This window comes from Struthio camelus, chromosome 2 (assembly GCF_040807025.1).
Source record: "Struthio camelus isolate bStrCam1 chromosome 2, bStrCam1.hap1, whole genome shotgun sequence".
NCBI classification, from domain to species: Eukaryota; Metazoa; Chordata; class Aves; order Struthioniformes; family Struthionidae; genus Struthio; species Struthio camelus.
The window spans coordinates 139,158,700-139,173,383 of record NC_090943.1 but is presented as its reverse complement, the minus strand read 5'-3'; positions in this window follow the sequence as shown (position 1 = coordinate 139,173,383).

Genomic DNA, 14,684 nt, shown 5'->3' with positions numbered 1-14,684 from the left:
TTTAGCAGCTTCCAGGCAAAATATAGAGAGCAGATTCTATATCCTTCTATTTTATTTTGAGGACAAAGAAAGAGGATGGTGACCATAAAGCTTATCTAAAGATAGCTACAAGAAGGGAAGGTTTTTTTTTTTTTTTTTTTTTTTAGTGCACCTTCTAAGAGAATGAAACTTGCACCAAATCTGGAAAGAATATTAACACTGGCTCTCTGATGCTTTCACTTTCATGATATGGTCAGCATACACAGGCACTGTGGAGACACTTATATTATGGTATATAGTAGTACAGAAGAAAAGCTTATATATATAGTATCTATATATGCAGATAGATACACATATGTAGTCTAAATAGCTTATATTTATCCCATTACCCAGGAACCCAGTTACTGTTTCAACAGATTTTTGCAGTACGATTACTTCTGTTAAGTAAATAAATAAGAATTTTGAAAATAGAACTATTGCTAGTTTTGTTTTCAGAGAAGAAACTAATGTTATTGACCGTTTTGGAGATAAGGAGAGTGTATCTTTGCTAAAAGGACAGCTTTCCCTCTGGAGATAGATCATCTGCTACAGAGCTTCTGCGAATGTTCCATACTGAAAATCTTCATCTCTGGTAAGGGAAAACCTTATTGCAAGAATTATGGCATAATGCTTCTTTTAGGCTAGAACCAGGTTAGATCATTCCAAGTCAGCTGTATGCATTTTATCCATTTACTTAAGATGGCGTATTATGCTGAAAATACAAGCTCATTAAAGAAAATATTCTCAAGCCTTTTAGGTGTGGATAAAACCTAGTATATGTGAAACAAAGTCATCTCATACAGCAACGCTTACTTGAATCCTTCGAAAGACTGACACGATAGTTCTGTAGTTGGACTTCTTAGTAGTGAGGACAAATGATGATAGTTTGCATACATTGTTTTCCCCAAGCTAAATATGTCATCCCTTAACGAGCCTGTTCTGCTTCCTCTAGTGGCAGCTCCACGACTGCCTTAGTAGTTGGCATGGGAAAAATAACTTCTTGCCTGACTACAGCCTGCTCTTATTCTGCTCACTGTCAAAGGCTGTCTAAATACTGACGCAACCGTCACTGCATACATTATGCACCAGGCATACTTTACTCAAACTCCTTAAGATCAGTATATATGCATATGCATATGCACACATACACATACATCATTTTCACCTGAAGCAAGACTGCGATGTCTTCACATGACCTAAGGAATATGCCTGTTGTGCTTGAATGTTAACAGAAACTCAGCCAAGCAAATTCAAGAATTCAAATTCCACAGAAAGGGAAAGTATTCAAAGTGTCCAAGAAGCACAACAAAGAAAGCTTACTCAAAGCTTTCACTTCTATGAAATTTTCTATAAATTAGGTCATTTGGGCATCTCAGACGTCGGGAGCTTGGCTGATATGAGACCTTGTACAGTTTCACTTTCCCTCCATCTCAATATATACCTCAGCTTGTTATGCTTCATACTACATTGTGTTGTCAGTGAAAGTTAGACAAACTGTAAAACGGACTGTGTTTTCAAACACAGGCTACAAAATGGCTGCAAAATTAAACCTGAGCTGTTCTTGAAAGAGAGAGAGGATAATATATTACCTTTGGGTGTTTCAGGAGGCTGGAGCAAAAGGATGTATTGGGGGAAAGTGTTTATAAAAGCAAGGCCTTTGTAACTCATAAGCCATATTGGCTCAGTTCTAATGCTTACTTCATGTCATATTTTCTTTCTTTTTTTTTTTTTTTTAATAGTAGATTGTCATTTCTGGACTAACTGGTTCTAACTTCCTCCTACCCTTTTTGATACTTTCAACTGTCAAGGAAGATTGTCATCTATGCACTTAAATAGAGTGACAGCTGTGCATCACTGGGAGCTGATGCAGCCCATCAGTCTATCAGAATATATGTTCTTGTGTGACAGCCATGGTTTCCAGTTATATCCCCAGAAGTAACTTCTGCTCTATATTATTCCAGCCAGATCCAAGGGCTTACAATGAACACAGAAAATTCCTCAGCTATCAAGCAAATTTGACATACCAAGGATGCAAACACTATGATAGAGAAGATTTTTTTCTCTCAGTCACAAGCTCAGCAGCTGCCTTATGATTTGATCTCTCTGACAAACTGCTTCTGACTATTACAACATTTTTGTTATCTTTTCTCAAGGCTTTTTGTGACACCGCTATATAAGCACAGCAAATGGCTACTAACCTTCCCCCATATCTTTAAAACCAGTAGACCAAAACCTTGTGTTTAAAACTCCCACTGACTATAATCAGAGTCAGGGTTTTTTTTGATTTTTTCCTCTTGAAGAGTGACTCCAGATTTTGGCATGCTGATAGAAAAGACCAGGTAAAATTAATGTTGTTTAAGGCTACACAAATAAATGAGTAAAAATAAGTGGCTTCTAATTCTTTTTTAATTTGCTTGAGGCTATTTCTGATCAAAGTTGCACACACATTGCCAGAAAATAATCTAGCATAGTACTATGACTATATTTATGTCACATGAATAATCAAGAAAAGCATAACAATGGTTAAACATACATGCATGGATATTTAATAACATGCTAATTATTAACTTTCATTCTGATTACATTATGAATAGGACTAGTAATGCAGGTGGACAGACACCTCATATTTCAGTGTGATTTAATTACTGAAGAACGTTAAGTAGATATCCTCTTAGTTTAGTGCACTTGTCAGTAAAAATACTCATCTATGACATTTAATTTAATGGAACTGTCAGCAGCAATATGTCAAGTTACTGATATATGTGAGGCATCTCCATATTTAGGTACTTTTTGTGGTTGGTTCAACATATTCTGTTAATAAATACATCAGCAAATCAAACTGTCGTATGAGATGAATGTGCATATACTTTCTGCTAACTCTCCAGGTGCACATTAAGCTTTATTTGAACTTATGATTTCTAATATCTCATAACATTTCATTTTTTAAGGAAATACAGAAATTGATTAAATTTGTACATGAATGAGCAGAATTTGGTACATTATGATTTAAAAAAGAAAATAAAATCATAGCAATATGACCTGGTGACCCTGTTGCTCTATGATCAAGTCATCTCTATTGAATTCACTGAACACTTCCTAACATCTAAAGGTATATAATGAATAAAAGATGCAGTTCTTCTGAAATCAGACAGCCTTTCTGATCTTTGAAAGTTTTTAGAATTGTTTATTGTAACCTAACTGCTAAGTGCAGATTGTACAGCCAGTGTCATATATTTAATCCTTAACGAGACTTACTTATGAGTAACATTTAATGTGCAAAACTTTTTTCCATTCTATCATTTATATAGCTGAATAATTCATGAAAAAATGATTACATTGATTCACTTACTATTTTCCTATATCATATAAACAAAAAATAAATATGTCCTCTTCACTAAAAGTTACAGAAGTGAGGTCTATTTGGTACTTTCTTTCTGTACCACCTTTCAACAAAAATACGACTATGAGAATTTCTAAATAAATTCTAAAACTGTTAAAGCGGATATAAATTTTCCAGTCTGAATCTCTGGAAACGGCACAGTTAACCTTCCTGCATTAATTAACAGAATATGGCACCTCTTTTAGGGCTTGGTGTATAGACTCCTCAGCTGTATATTTACAATGTAAAAGATATGTCAAAGTAGTGACTTGTCACTGGACAAGAATGATGTATTCCTCTACTTTTCAGTGCCCAGAATTAGGTCCCTAAATGGTATTTCTGAATTGTTTTATTAGAAGGATGCATTCATGGCTGAAATATATGTTTTTCTATTTGGACATGGCTAAAGTTGATAAAAATAATAAATTGCTTATCAGTGTACTCAAGTTTCAAAATTGTCACATTGGAAACTTCATTAAAAGATTTGTGATTTGTGCAGAAGATAGTTCAATTTCTTCTGCCATGATGATTCATATAAAAGCAACAGGTAATGCTGATCTCTAGTATCTTAGCAGTAGCATGTGGCTTATTCAGACTTAAGAGAGTTTTCTATAAGGTACTTCACTGACCAGGCGGTTATTTTATTTACTGCAGTCCATTGGGATAATAATTGTGTTCTGTTTTATAAAACAAAATAGAAAACACAGAAAGCATGGTTTACATCCTTATTGTTGTGATGCTAGTAATCCTGGGTTAGCTTTCTTTGTATTTCAGTTTTTCACATACAAAGTTCATAAGGCTTGTCATTAACACAATCTGTTAATACAAGTCATCTGTATTTTGATGATATTTAGGACTTTGAAGAACTGGAAATAAAAACTTTCTTGAAAATTTATTTTTCGCCCATACACTCTGCATGTCATAATTGAAACACAACAGATCATTGGAAAACACCCTGATTTAAAAATCTGTCAGCCTTTTTGAAAACCTATCAATGATAAAGGAGCTCTTTAGACTGGGATGTATATCTGATGATCATTGTCTTCATTTACTAAGCATACTATTTCCAGCTCCATGAAGATGGTTTGTCTTCAGCTAACTTGTACCACAGCTTCTCCTCGATCTTGGATCATCATGTCCCAAGTCACAGTGATCATGAGAAACAACAGTTTTAGCTGAAAAGACCAAGGATTATGCATTAACTCACATTAATATATTTAGCTGTCAGTCATAGTGATAGATCTTACATTAGCCTTCCTAATTCTGAGATTCCTTCACATTAAGTCAACTGCAAGTATCTGACACTAAAGTAAAATATTCTCTCTCTGTAGCTTAACCCTTTGGCTGTCTCAGCTTACAAATCAGATAATAAAATTGGGACCATGGCCTTAGAGTAAGGCAGCACAGCTCCACAGACTGAGCCAGTTTAGACCATCTGAGGCTAGTGCTCTATGATGCTAAAATTGCTCACTTGATTGATGGTCCAGCTGCCTAGCTCTTATCTAACCTGAACTGTAACCAGTTTGCTCTTTCGCTGTCAAACACCATGGAGTCCACAACCATAAGCATCTGAATTTAACAGGTAGTGAGCTGAGAGACAATACCATAACTCTTGCTATCTTGTTATATGACTTAACGACACAATTCAATGCAAGGCTTCATTTCTGACTTTTAAATAAAATAAAAAATTAGCTTGAGGAGAAGGAAGTGAAAGGAATGTATAATCTTTTAGCAACATCTGCATTTGGTCTGCTGACAGTGAATAGAGACGCAAAGGGCTGTTGTTATTTTCAATAGTAAGTACATGACTGGCTAAATGGGGAAGCTGAGGAGATGTAGTCTTCAACGGTATCGCTTCTAAATTAATGAAATGAAAAAAATTCCACAATAACTCATAAAGGGACTTATTTGTACTTAGATAGCTATTTATAATAATAGATCCCTGTATTGTTAGTTTTTATTTGATAATACGAGGTTTTGCCTCCATACTTTCTTCTGGTCCTGACTGGTTCTGATAGTTATACAGTAGTTTAAATGCACTGCAGTTATTTTCACTTCCCTTTTAGGTAATTACTGACTATTTAGATGCATGTCTGATGAATCCCACTCACAAATAGTGGCACTGTAAAAGGCATCCATTTTTAAACAACATCATATGCTCCAAGCATGTCATACAATTTGCATGAATTAATTATTTTGGAATGGAGTCCATGGAATATCCATGGAATTCCATGGAATATCCATGGAATTAATCATCACCTTTAGTTAATATTATTATTGTAATTGCTATTAGTAACTGTAACTATTATTGTATTTTAATTATAGCTATAAAAACTCAAACCAAGTGTCAGCAGAACTGTGAGTGAAGTTTATATAGTTTTTCAGCAGCTCTATTACCTTTGGAATCCAGGATTTGTGTGTTCCCAGTTGCTGGAACAAATCAGTTGTTTCTACCCTCAGGTATCCACCTGGTATCATTCTTTTTATCCATCTCTCCCACTAGTAGCTTACGTATCTTTTAGAAGGAAGCTTCTGTTGGCAAAATTACTTTTGCAGAGTTATGTTACTTGCATCGGCTGAATGTGAAAGATATAATGCTTCCAGAGGCACACATACCCTCCTGAAACTCTTCCATGCTGTTTAGGGACAGATAACCCAGGTTAATGAGATTAACTAGAAATGCATGTCTCCATGGTCAGGTCTGGAGTCTATTATGAAAGTGGCATTAATATAAAGTTCCTCATGTGAGGCTTTTTATTAGGATATTTTGAATGAATTTCAGGATAGTCACACAGACCAAAAATATTAACAAACATGGTAATCAGCTACACATCTGATTAAATATTTGCATAACTCAGATTGTAAAGTGAATGAAGCATCAAATGCCTCCTATCACCATTCTCTACCTTCTTCCTTTCAGTTTTCCTAAAGCCAAAAACCTATCAAGTATTACTTTTGCTTTCATATAGAAAAAGACTTCCCTGGCTTGAACAGCAGTAGTTTGTGTGAAGCCTGATTTAAGTGTGCACATCAGAGGTAACCAGACTGAATAATTCAAGAGTGGTTGTAAAATATAGATGCTGCTAGGTGCCAAAATTTTTGCAAAGTTGGAATTGTTCCTACATTTTCTGTTCTGCTTATTTCTGGGACTAAAATCTGATCAAATTAAGTAGAACAAATAGGATGATTTTTCAAGGGTAAAAAAGTGAGTCAGATACTGTTAGAGGTTGCTGAATCTATTAGTCCAATGGAGGCAAAGCTGCCACAGCTCCATGCCCCCAGGACCAACCAACAGTGAAGCTGTGCATGTATTCCCATTAGGCACCCACACAAATACATTTACATGACACATATAGACAACCCCAAAGCTGGCCACACAGAGAGAAAATATGTCATGCACACAAACACAGATAACACCAATAGCTTCATCCCATACCCCTCTCTGACTGATCGGGATTAAGGTCCTTTAGTGGGAAATAAGTACAGTAGGGATCCTTTCAGTAACTGGCCTTAGACACCCAGTCTGCTCTCTAACTGGTCCTTGGAGCCTTTCATCTTCCCTTGCCTCGTGCATGCACCCAAATGCATGTGTGTGCATGGGTCTCTTAGGCAACCCCCAGACCCCACTGTCTCTGGCAGTTGGCCTGGACCCCTTGCTCCCTCCGGTAGCCAGCTCCTCCAGTTGTTTCTCAGACACCCATACTCATCCAGCCACCCACCCAGCCACCTCTGGCTCCTAAGGCACTTCCCATGCTCTCTGGCTAATCCAGCTTGATATTTGCTAGGCATCACACACTAACATAGGAACCCTCACTCGCTCCAGTTGTTCACACCACAGACCCAGAGGCCCGTGATCCTACTCCCGTTGCTGGCACTTAGACCTCCCAGCATACATACGCATACAGAACTGTGAGCCCCCTCACCCAGAAAAACAGTTAGAAGTAGAGCATGATGAGAAGAAGGACCGTTGGTGGTGATTAGACGTAGGGCATGGCCAGACAAGTGTACTGACCTGCATCCTGTTCACAGGTGGCCGGCCCCTTTTACCCCCTTTTCCTTCTATTTTCCTACCCTTGTTCCTTCCCCAAACCACCTTGATTCCTCCCTTTCCCTGCCTTTGCTTCCTCCCCTAAGCCTCCCCAAATAAGTCTTGTATGATCCCCAAATACTCTTAATCTGCATCCCATAATAAATCTCATAGCCTCCTAAGCCCGATGTAATGCTCCTGAGTCTGAAAGGTGCTATGGAGAGCTGAACCCCTCCTGTTGACTGGGCGCTGATGGCTTCCCTGTGATAGCCCTAGGAGGAGCTGGGTCATGGTATTTGTTTGGGTTCCTCCAACTGCCTCTGTGCTCTTTTGTAAATGTGGAGATGAACTTTTTATCACGCAAGCTAACAGATATCTTGTTTCTTTTGTGCTTATGAAAAACTTTTTTTTTTTTAATCTTAATACTCCTAGTGGAAGAAGAATATAATCTGACCATGTTTTAAGTAATGGCATAAGATTTCTGGAGTTTAGATGCACGTAAAACAGTTGAATATACTAGCTAACTGTATAGTCCACGACAAGGTATAGGAAAAGTGTCTTATCAGGTTAGGAATCCATTTTCATTGTTCATTGTTTTCTTAAGCCAACATGTAAGAACAATATACATCTTTAATTTGTTGTACTTTCTCTTCCATGTTAGTAAAGTCAAGATATAGTGACTTCAGAAAAAATCAGGTTAAAGTTTCTCATTTATTTGTTCAGCTGTATACTTCAAATTTGGAATGTGGTCTCTCTCTTTATTCTCTCTCTGATAAGCGTTTACGAATAATGAATGAATTAGTTTTCCCAAAGTGTGTATTTGTTTACAGTTTTGAGATACAGGGAATAAATAGTTTGAATTCCCTTTCTTTTCCCCTGGGTATTGAGTATTTAGCTTTAGTCAAGCTGCTTCCTGAATCAAACAGCCGTCAAGAAGTCTTTACATTCTAAAAAAGAAAGCATACCTTCTTGAATAATAATCCAATTTTAGCAGCTGGGGCAGAAAGAGAAGTGTAAATCTCTTCAAAATCAAATACTCAATAAAATTGTGAGAGCTGGAAACTGTGTTCTAACTCAATAATCAAAATCTTCCTCATGGGAATTTCTTAAAATAAAACTTTCTAAATGAGTTTCAGTGAAGAAAAAGACAGTTCATTTCTGCTTTCATTCTGTACAGTTGTTTTGTACCATCCAGATATTCCAAAGCACGAAAAAGTGCCATGCTATCAAAGAAATCCAGCTATGTTTAAGGTGTTCAGAGGGAAATATACTAGTGTCTGCTCAGAGCAACTAGAATGATGACAGAGCTAAAAGATGACTACAATCTCAATACTTTTACAGATTAATCCCGTTTTTTCAGTCTTTCATCAAAATTGTGGTCTACTATACAGCGTTATCACTAATGATTAAAACTACACTTGTCAAATGGGAAAAAAACCACTTCCATTTAATGTATTGTCATTTTATTCTTGTTTATTTGGTGATCTACAACATGCTTCTCAGTTAAAGTGAATAAATTCTGAGCCCTAGTCTGAATTCTGATTGCAAATATAGAAGAATTCATTCTTTTAGGATGACAAAAAGAAGCGCATAGCCATGGACTTTTATTAGTATAGAAATTCTTCTGATTAATATAGTAAAGTCAATTTTCTTGAAAGCTTAAAACTGAACTAAATCCAGTTAGAGGGCTTTTTCATTTTTAAGATTACTATAGGCCATTTATTTTGAAAAGCTACAGAAAGAATTATTCCTTTCTCATCTAAAGGTCCACCGCTCACTTACACATAGAACTTGAAAATCTTTTCTCCAAACACTCCTAAGATAAAATTCAAAGCAGTTTAGCAATAAGTAGAATCCAGCCATAAGGCATTTCAGACGAATCTGTGAAGCTTACTAATCAATACAATGGCAGACAAACTTCAAAAATGGTGAATGCGAAGTGATGCACATGAGGAAAACATAATCCTAACTTTACGTATAAAACGCTGGTCTGTGATCAAAGCATTGCAATTCAGACGGGTATCCTGGCTTATCTCAGAGATTTTGGAAAGACCAGTTGAACTACAGTTTCAATGGGGCTTATCCAGACAGGAATGGAGAACAAAAGAGAATGTTATTATACTGCTGTATAAATGGACAAGTAGTTTGTATAATTTTGTTTCCCTTATCTCAGGACACTTTTTGCAGTTCTACTACTACAGCCAGGAAAAGCTCAGGGAAGGACAAGAAAGTCAAGGAACAACTTCAGAATGGTCAATGACTGAGAAGCCCAAGCTGGAAGAGAGACGACTGAGGGTACATACAATACAGGTTGATAAAATTGGGAAGGGTGTAAACACTTATTAAATTTCTCTCGCAGTCCCTACTTCTTAATAGGTCATCTAATGAAAGTATTATATGGCAGGCTGAAAACAAAAGGAGTTGATTCTTCACACACACTATAGATGAGTTTAGAACTCCTTCCTGCAAAAGAATGGGAATAAGCAAATTCATGCAGGCTATTTAACGTAAAGCCATCACTGGTGATTCAGGAAACTCCTGGGCCATAACCTGTTGGAGGAATGGGGAATAGTCCTAGGAAATGTTACTGCAGGCTGCTCCTAAATTCTTTCCTAGGCATGCGATTAAGGCATTATCACATGGAAAAGGTACAGGGACCTTCATTCTCGTTCCAAAGCATTGTTCTTATGTTCCATCAAAATCAAGGCATTATGAGGAGCTAGAGCAAGGCTCTTTACTGACATGGACAGCAGAAGAATGCGAAACAATTATCAGGTATTGAAACAGAGGGAGCTTCTGACTGGATGTAAGGAAGAAAATTGTCACTAAAAGGATAGCTAAGCACTGCAACAGATTGCCTTGAGAGGCTGGGGAATCTCTGTCCTTGAAGGTTTTTGAGATCCAGATGGATGAAGCCCTGAGTAGCGTGGTGTGAATTCAGTATAGACCCCGCTTTGAGCAGCGCGGGTTGGACTAGAAACCTTCCAGTATCCCATGCAACCTCAGTGATTCTATGACTATGAGCTGCTGAAAAACCCATGTCATATTTTTGTTTACTTTGCTCTGAAGATATTTTCCTTCATAAGAAAAAGGGGTGTGCTGTTTTTTCTATTCCATCTTGTTCAGGCTGTGTGGGAGGCAGGGCAAGAGGTGGAACTGGGAAAAGAAACACCTGCCGAGATAGGTGACCTTGTGCAATTAATGGGCCAACAGTAGCAGAGGCAGTGGCTTCCAAGAGAGGAGAGGCAATGGCACAGATTATGGTGTGGAGGGAGTTTGTTATAGCTGGTAGGAGAAATGGCTATGACATTTGCATCCAATCCAACAGAAGCAGGTTGAGCTGTTGCCAGCACAGCAACTGGCAGAAGCAACTAAATTTAAATATAGATTAAATAAGAAGGATGTTATTCCTATTTAAAATGGAGTGCATCTGAGAAAAGGAGCAGATCTATGACTTATGCATTTTATCTGAGTATTCCATTTTTTAAATGGATTATCTTGGTCAGCATATCAAAATTAAAATATATGCGCAAACTCAATTTCAATTGTCAAAGCTGAACAACCTGGCCATTTTGTAGAAAATTATTTTTCAGTGTGACCATCTGTTCAATTGAAATGGAGCTTACAAAAAAATATTTCAGTAAAGTAAGAAATAAATCTGTTTTCTCAAATTTTATTAGCCATTTGAAAATTATTACAATAATCTCCATGTACAATTAACTAGGCTTTATGAATGAAATTAGATTTCCAAGGCACATAACAATAGCTATGTTTCATCATTCCTTCTCTTGTGGCCCTTTAAAAGATAGAGAGGTGTGCTCCTTTAATATACGGACAGCTGTAAACTAGTAAAGATCTCTTTTGGTTGAAGGTCAGCAGTAAGCTTCATTACATGGAAGCTAGTTTATATTATTTGTCTCTAAAGTCTGTTTTATAAAGCAAATAAATAGAAACTTGGAAAACTTTTCAGAGTCATCTAAAATTCAATATTGTACACTACAAAACTATTGCTTTACAACAACTGATGCTCATATCTTCCATGTACTTTATAACTGAACAGCACTTTTACACACAGCCTAGAACTGAGTTACTGAAAGTCTTGTCTACACGTGCAAAGATTAATGACATGTAAAATTCTCTATCATGCTGAATTCCATTTGATGAAAAAGCAAATTCTGATACCACTCTTCAGCTCTACTCCCATTGAGCTTCAGATGACTTTATCGGAACCCTGCAACTATTAGAAAGCATAAAAAAACTACCTATTTTCCCTGAACAGTTTTGGATGAAGTATGCAGTCCACAGGTATGCAACAATCCCCAACACTCTCAAATAAATGTCCTCAAGACTTCCTACTCTGTCTCCCTGGCAACATCCCTTGTACTTTGCCCTTGCCAAAGCTGTTTTTGCTTGCTTCCCTCTCAGGCTGTTGGAGTCCACCTAAGGAAAGAGGTAACAGCAGTGAAGAGATGCAGGTCATTAACTAGGACATAGTTGATAACTCTGTTAACAAATGAGATTTTCATGTAAGGGATTTCTACTAAGTAGGAATAGAAGCTTAAAAAAAGGAACTTCCCCATTTTGGCTGCTATAAAATCGAGATAATATTTATTTTCTATTAGTATTTGTAGATCAGTACCTTTTCAGGGGCAAGAAGTTGTATTATTTCAGTTCTAGTAAAAACCTATTCAATGAACAGTGCCTTATGAAATCCCATGCAAGATATACTGAGGCCTTAGTTAGGTTTAAATATGTTAATCTGACATCTTAAGAGTTTATTAGTATTTTGCTTTGCCATTCACAATTTTTTTTTTAATTCAAAAATCAGTTGAAGGCTTTGAAAGTGTTCCATTCATGTAGGCAAGTGTAATAAACTCATCATGAAAGAATATATGACCCCTTATTATATAGTTCAGCATGTTTTACTTCCAAACCTAACATCTTTTCAATTTCCTTCAAGTTAATGAAAAGAGATTCTCAAATTTAAGCACAAAATTTGCTTAAATACCTCATTCATGCAATGAAACAAAAATTAGGAGTTTTTTTACATGAACTGCTGTCAGATGGCTTTACAAGACTGACCATGTGCTGAAGAAGGCAGATAAAACTGCAATATCATAACCAATAAATATGAAGTTTATTAACTAATGTATGACCATACACACTTATTTACATACATACTAGCAGGAAATCAATTCAATGATCAACCCAGAAAAAAATACTGATTGCTCAGTGATGTCAGTCCCGATTTAGACAAGGATATTATGTACAGAGGGACTTGTCACAGAGGACACAGTCGCAGAAAGCATCTACCCCCAAACAGCATGATCAACCATTTTTTTTCCTTTTTTTTTGCTTTTTATTTTAGCTGAGATTTTTGTAAGAAAACATATCCACCAGAACTGTTCACCCCCAGCCTTTTAAGTACTCTTTATAGTGTGACAATCAGGACACTTATCTGAAATAATGATGGTCTGGATATTCCAGGTAAATCCATGTGAAAAAAATGGAGTAGACGCATTTTCTATATAATAATAAATTTTTCATTTATGACACTTGCATTTAGCCTTTAATAATAATAATTTAAAAAAATACACATTTTCACAGAAAGATTTGTTTAACAAACTCTAGTTGTCTCACAGTTTCCTAGAAATTTTATCACTAAAATATTCCTAACCATCTCTATTTACAAATTTTACTTTGAAATATATGCTGCCCAAGGATAAAGACAGTGTTATCCTGGAGAAAGCTACTCTAAAACAGTAGAAATATCTTGTATTTAGTATTTTTCCCCAAGTCTACTTTTAAAGATTTTTAAATTGCAATTGTATTTGCTAGTCTGTGGTATAAGTCACAAATGGCATATGATTGGTACAGACTGTAATGATTCAAAAGTAAGATTCCCCATGAGATTAGCAACTATAATAGTTACTTTAGCATGTGAAATATTTGCATTGTCCTAGCTGATTCAAAATACCTCATTTATTGAATGACTATACAGTGTTCATCTGGCCAAGTTCTGAACGGCTATTTCAAGTTAAGGCCTAAGGAAGGGTTTTCATCTTGGTCAGAGGGAAAGAGTTCACGTCTCCTACAATGTATCATCAAATTTGAGAACATGTGCCTATTATTCTGTTCCATTTTTAAGACTAGGCTTAAAAATCTGCATACTGAGATGACTGGAGTGAAGGAACAGGATACTGTGGATTCCTGGCAAATATCCTATCACAAATATAGCCAGATTGCAGAGTGTTATTTGGCAAAAATACCTCAATGTACTGTTGAGAGGAGGATCATAGTGTCATAAGAAGAGGTGACTGAGACCTGCTCATGGGTGAACAAATAGATATACACTTTAATTGTATCACACACAGCATTTCCCGGGGTATGAGCAGGGTATATGTCCAAGGTATCCTCTTCTGGCATGCTTTCCCTGCAAAAATGTATGCTCTCTGAAGAAATTCATGCTTTCTGCCATCCTGAGGGTCCATTGGCTACCTGAGGCCTACTTTTGAGTAACAGCCCATAAAAGCTGGCTATTAAGTTGTATTCAAAGCAAGCTTGCGTTTAAGGTGACCTTGAAATGTTTTCTTAAACTTCTACACTTATTCCTTCCCAGTCCTCTTTGTCATAAAGTATTTCTCATTAATGTACTGCTCAACAAAAACACCTCATTATTCCCTGCTGAGCCTTCACAGAAGTGTGTTTCAGATGCTTCAAGACTTCTTCTGGTCATCTGGCATCCCATTTCACTCAGAGCAGGTAATACAGTAATCTCTACTGGAATATCTCCAATTATTGAAGACAATTTTCATACAACACGCAGTTTTCACATTTGGGCAATAGCATGATAAGCATGAAGATGTTTTACTCTCTTATTCAATGGAAAGCTTGATACCACCTTGACTTCATATTTCTTTCACACACCAAACAAGTGGGATTCTAGTCCTCTTGATGTTATCTCATCAAGTTTGCTGATAGAATTTTTCAAAATGTTTCCCAGATAAGGGAATACATGAACAAACAGAACTCCAGTTCCATAAATCCATTCGGAAGAGCTGATATGCTCTCCTTCAGAGACTAGTTGATAACTTCCCTGCTTGTTAGCCCAAAGCTGGTTGCAGACTAGCAAATCAGTCTACAGAACAGCTCAAGACCTCTCTTGCTTTGAGAGGCCTCCATACTTAGTATTTGAAATCAAAAATCTTGGAGACTCTTTTGGGTGAATATAGAGATAAAAGTGAATATGAGTTTTTTCAA